The following is a 5,973-nucleotide window of genomic DNA, read 5'->3' as shown; positions in this document are numbered from 1 at the left end:
CATGAGACAGAGGCAAGAAGCAAGGGAGGAAATTTTGAGCATTCATATCAGGGATCAAATTCATTTATTTAAGGGTTGGTTCACCTAAATTACAAATAATCTCATTTAACTCAAGAGCAGTGGTTTCTTTGCAGTCTGATGCACTAGAAAAGTACTTTACATGAGGATTTCCATTTTATGGTACATTATACTTCAATTCCATCACATTTAGAGACAAATATTCTACTTTCAACTCACTACATCAGTAGTATATCACAGTTTTTATTATATTTGAAAGACAAGTGAGTCCTCCCCCAAATTAATCTGCAAATCTGAACCAACCCTTTGCCCACTTCCCCCTCAAACAATATCAGTCATAAATCTATTCTTACTATCCTTAAATTCTCACTGTCCAGTCAAGTCAATTTCTATTTATATGTGGCGCCAAATCACAGCAAAGGTTATCTCAGGGCACTGCTTCACATAGAGCAGCAGAGTCTAGATCATACTCTATAATTTACAGAGATCCAGCATTCCCCCCACAAGCACAAGAGTTACTTTGAAGATCAAAAAAATACCCGATCACTTTCTAAAGTATGTTTAATTATGATGCATTAAGCTACACAAGTGGACATTAAGTTGTTAAAATTAGATTTACTTTGGCTGGATAGTGCATACACAGTAATGTGTTGGTAGTGATTCAGAAATGTAATATAATACTGACACAAAGCTAATGCGTAGGTTTACCTTTGACACTTTTGTTCATCCTGCTGCTTAAACATCTGTGCTTCTACTTAAGGAAGATTTCTGCTGCTACCACAGTACAATGGAGGTTAAAGGGATTTCGTTGATGGTGCTGCACTGCACTGTCAATTACATGAAGAAATCAGCAGTAATGTGTCAGAAACAATGTTACAGCAGGATAATCCACAGATTAACTACCAGCATGAAATGCACGGTACTGTTGACATTGTCTTCTATGGATTAGTCAAAGAAAAATATGTCACAACTGAACTTTTAAAGTACATTTTCAGTGCTGTGAGAGAGACCAACATTATCTGATTGACATCCATTGGTCTGTGGTGGTAGCAGAAATCTCTGAGAGGGAGATCTCAACACTTGAGTATATAGATTCAAACTATCTCCACTGTTAATTAAGTTAGTAAGAAAATGTTCTTTTGACATTTGGGTGAACTGACTGTATGTGACACCAAAAAATCTTAGATACTAATAAGGGTAGGTGGTATGGTTAATATCCTCTGTCACAGCATTGATATATTGTGGACTTTTATTCACAATATAGAAATGTCTGTTTTGGGCTAATCCACCAAATTAAATATGCCAAAAGTCATACTATTGCCATAAAGTGTTCCTGCTCAGTGATTTTAAATGCACACAGAGATATTAAAGAGATAACTACCAAAATCTCCAGACAATTACTGTATATATCATCTGACTGTACATATTATGGCCCTCACCTAGAGACTGTTGTAATAGTCAGACATCACACACCATAAAAACACACAACGGTAGTTACATCTCTATAACATAACTAAATACAAATGACAGTCATATTGTACAGAATGACATTAATGTTAGTTTAATGTTACCATCACGCCAGTCAGTGCACCAAAAATGCCTTTTTTGTGTGTCTTTGGTGTGCGTTGAATATACTTGTAAAAAGTCACACGTGTCAGGGTATGTGAGTGTATGTGTGTGTGTGTGTGTGTGTGTGTGTATGTGTGTGTGCACGTGCGCATGTGTCTATAAAACAAAGGCTTCAAACATGGGCCAGCCAATCAGAGGTGAGAAGCGGAAGTATCCGTTTCAGATCATAAGTGCCCCTCTCACGTCTGACTGCGGTATGAATGGTTTCCCAAAAATATTTCTTTTGGAGAGGGCAGATTCACTTGAGGACCAAATAAAATACTTTGGTTTGATTTTAGGTGATTTATTTTGGGAAAGGCTTCATACAGCAAACAGACGATAAGATGGATTTCATGTAGCAGCCTGATTGAAAGCTCTAAACATGAGCAACCATTATTCTCTGACACTCCAGATGAATGTGTCCAGAATATCAAAAAAATGTTTACACGTGGATACCTTCCTGTTGTGTGTTTTTTTTTTTTTATGCTTTATACAGGCCAGCAGACTTTGCACGGTTCTTCACTGTTCTGGTGCTAAAGATTGTGACGCAGTTCACTAAAAAGGCCTACTGTGTATTCGTGCACAGGCAGTTTAATCTCTGATAAATGTACAGTGTATTATTGGAAGTAAGTAAATACTGTGAGTGCCAATATCTTTATTACAGAACACCTTAATAATATGTATTCATTGTTTATATAAAGTTTTGAAATAGAGCAGCATTTATCTATTCTTGTAAGATACGTGGCGAGGTGTAACACTTTGACGGATAAGACTGCAGGCAGCACTCGTGGACTTCAGTGTCAAACACTTAAATCTGTGTGACAACATTCTCAACGGATTGTGTTGTGTCTTTCTCAAATAAAGAGTTTGTGTTTGAAGCATGGTGTCGTGTTATTGTGCAAGAACATGACATTTATGGAAGGAATTGTCAATTTTAATGGGGTATTATGCAGAATGTAAAATACTGTGATTTCATGTAGACAGGAAATGGTTCATCCTTTCTACCATTTCTGGTCTGTATTAGTGGTTAGTGTCATAAAAATGAGATTAATCTATTCCATATGGTACTGGGGAACCCCCCCCCCCCCCCAAAGACGTCCCTGGACATTACTTTAGGAACTTCTGCTTTGTGGTTCATAGCAGACCCCAGTGAGGCGGTAGCACCACAGTATAAGCATTGGGACTGCATATGTATTGCCACGTGCTTTAAAATTACAAAGCTCCCCTCCGTGTTTTCTTTACAAGGTTTTGAGGTCTGCTGTGAATTAAACACACACACAGTGGCCCCCCTAATTATGAGTGCTTTGAAGGAAGAAGCTGCTTGTTGGTATTTATGAGGAACAGAGATGTAAGGATGCTGCGTTGATGGTATTTTGAATGGTGCAGCGAGCCTCACAAACAACTTGTTTTTTCCTGTGTTTTGCTCAAAAGAACATTTTTTTGGTGACACTTCAGCTTTTTAAGTAAGTGATTAGGCTTCAGTAAACAGTGTGAAGTTATGAAGAGGAAGGCTTTAAAATTAATGTTGAAATGTCATCATGTCTCAAAGAGTATCCATATACTGTACTGGAAATGCCAATGGAGGTAAATTATGTAATAATGCAAAGTACAGAAAGAAAGTTTCACCTGTGTATACGTTTTACTTACACACGTGTACGTTTTACTTGCAGTCAATAGATACTTTGAACCTACTGATTACACTCACAATGAGGTAAAATGAGTGACGTGATATATAGTTTACACACACACACACAGCCCAGTAACCTTTAGCCTACATTGTCGTCCATGAAAGAGGAGAAGGCTGAATTCTCATTAAAGTAAACAGATTATTGGCAAGATTATGCAGGACAAACATATATCTATGATAATAAACATATTAAACAGCAGAAATCCTGCTTAAACTATTGTACATAGAAAATACATTGTTCTATATGTATCTTTATTTTCTCCTTGTGTTTAGTTGACCTTGGCGTTATATAATATTAACTCCTTTCACCTTAGGCTTACCTTTGGTATAGTTTCTGTGTTTTTATGATGCTAGTTTAAGTATCATTTACAGTCTGACATTCAACAGAACATTATGTACCTGCTCAGTCAGATGGGTTCACTAAGTACACTCATTTCTTCCAAATTCTGTTTATTGGCAAAACCTGACATTTGGTTAACAGAAAAAAGATGTGTTACTGCACCTTGTTGCACTGTTTATTCAGCCTTTCTTCATGCACTTGTGGGTTCACCATCTTAGTTTATTTAGCTACACAACAATGTAAAAATAAAATATCCAAAAAAATGTATAACATGTCTTTATGCCATCTTACATATGAGCATTACAAATAATCCTTGTTTATTTATCCTTAATAATGTTTCAGATATTGTACTCCTCAGGTTAAAGTACTATCAGTGCTGTTCCATGACAGCCGGCTTAGTGTTTGAAGTAATGCCACGAAGTACATTACATGATAACACTGCCAGGGTCACTATTATTATTGTGGACACGCGTGCACTGATTTCTGTTGCAAAGGTGGCCAAGTTGTAACCATGACTTACCCTTTGAAACATTGGGTCTGTCATGCTATAAATTGGGTGAACGTGTGTGATCCTGGGTTAATAATTGTAAAAAAGAGCCTTTAAAATCAAAACTCAGATGTCAGCTGATGTCACTCTGTGCGAAGACTGTACTGAACATCTGCCGGACACCGACATCTTCCCTGAACCTGCAAACCAGGTAGAAACAGAGGTATGAATGAAAAGTTGAATTTAGAGAGGTAGTAGTTTCATTATTGTTATAAATAATAGTGTATGGTGGTGGTGGTTTTATCCAAAAATAAGTAAAAAAACCTCAAAGATATTCAATCTACTGTCATATATGATGAAGAAAAGCTACAAATCCCACATTTTAGAAGTTAGAGTCAGAAAACTTTGACATTTTTTATTTAAAAAACATGAAACAATTGAATCATTATTAAAACCGTATCTGATTAATGTTCTGTTGTTCTGCTAATTGATTAATTGGTTAGGCTACTTCAACTTTACTCTTTATAAATGACCAATTTCCTTAAACTGGGTCTCCGGAATGCACAAAACCATTAACTTGCCCCCAGTGATGGAAAGTACATTTGCTCAAGTACTGTTCTTAGTATGATTTTGAGGTAATTGTACTTTACTTCCATTTGATGCTACTTTATACTTCCACTCCAGCTTTTAACATACAACACATTGTGAAAGATGAAACCAGTGGCTTCTAACCTTTTTGGCTTTTGACATCGTACAAAAAGCAGTGTGTGGTCGGGGTCACATTTCAGATGTTTATGAGTTGTTAACAGCTTCACCAAATAGTGAATTTTCTCTCTAAACTTCTCACATGGTTTTATTTCAATAAATTTTCAAAATGATCCAATATTTCATGAAAAATCAAAGATTAGAGAAAAAGTCCAATAACAGTAAACAGATTTGTGTATCAGAATTATTGTATTTTCTTCTTTCCTCTCACATTAATCATTTCAAGACCACTCAGATTTGCCTGGTGACCCTTTGGAGGGGCGCCACCCCTAGGTTGGGAACCACTGGACTAAACTAGCTAACTGTGTATAAAGTAGTGTAAACTATCTCCACCTCCAGCAGCTACAACACTAACACAATGCTCTAACACTGATGATTCACTATTACTAATCTAATGATGTCATATATAATAATATATCAGTCAGAGGGATCAAACCACTACTTCTACTGTAATACTTTTAGTACATCAAGCTCATAATACTCATGTACTTTTACTATAATACTTTAACTACTTCCTGCTAACACTTGCAAACTTTTACTTATGTAGGATTTTTCATGCATGACTTTTATGTAGTATTTTACAATATTGTATTGGTACTTTGACTAAATGATACTAATACGTCTACCACCACTGATCTAGATGATGAACTCATCAAATCAAATCAATATACACCTGCTTGTAGTGATGCCATAGCATTTACTTAAGTAGGATTTGTCATACATGGCTTTTACTTGTAATGGAGTATTTTTTACATTGCTGTATTAGTACTTCTCATAAGTAGGCTAACTGATCTGAATAGCCCCAGAGACACATTAAGTTTGCACTTCCTCATATTTTAACCCTCCCTCCTCCGTTTTAAACTGTTAGTTTTATAGACTTTTTTTTAACCAGCAGGGCGTGACTATAGCAGTATATCTCTATTGTTTGTGAAAACATGTCGTGTGTTGGCTCTGGTGGGTCTGTTATCAGCTGGGATTAAAACAGCAGCACTTTGCATGCAATGATTATGTCATCGTGCTCAGCCTCCCTGGTCGACCTTTCACCTACTTTCAGTCTGCAGAGCCGAC

Source organism: Scomber japonicus, chromosome 1 (assembly GCF_027409825.1).
Source record: "Scomber japonicus isolate fScoJap1 chromosome 1, fScoJap1.pri, whole genome shotgun sequence".
Classification (NCBI taxonomy): domain Eukaryota; kingdom Metazoa; phylum Chordata; class Actinopteri; order Scombriformes; family Scombridae; genus Scomber; species Scomber japonicus.
This window is presented reverse-complemented; position numbering follows the sequence as displayed.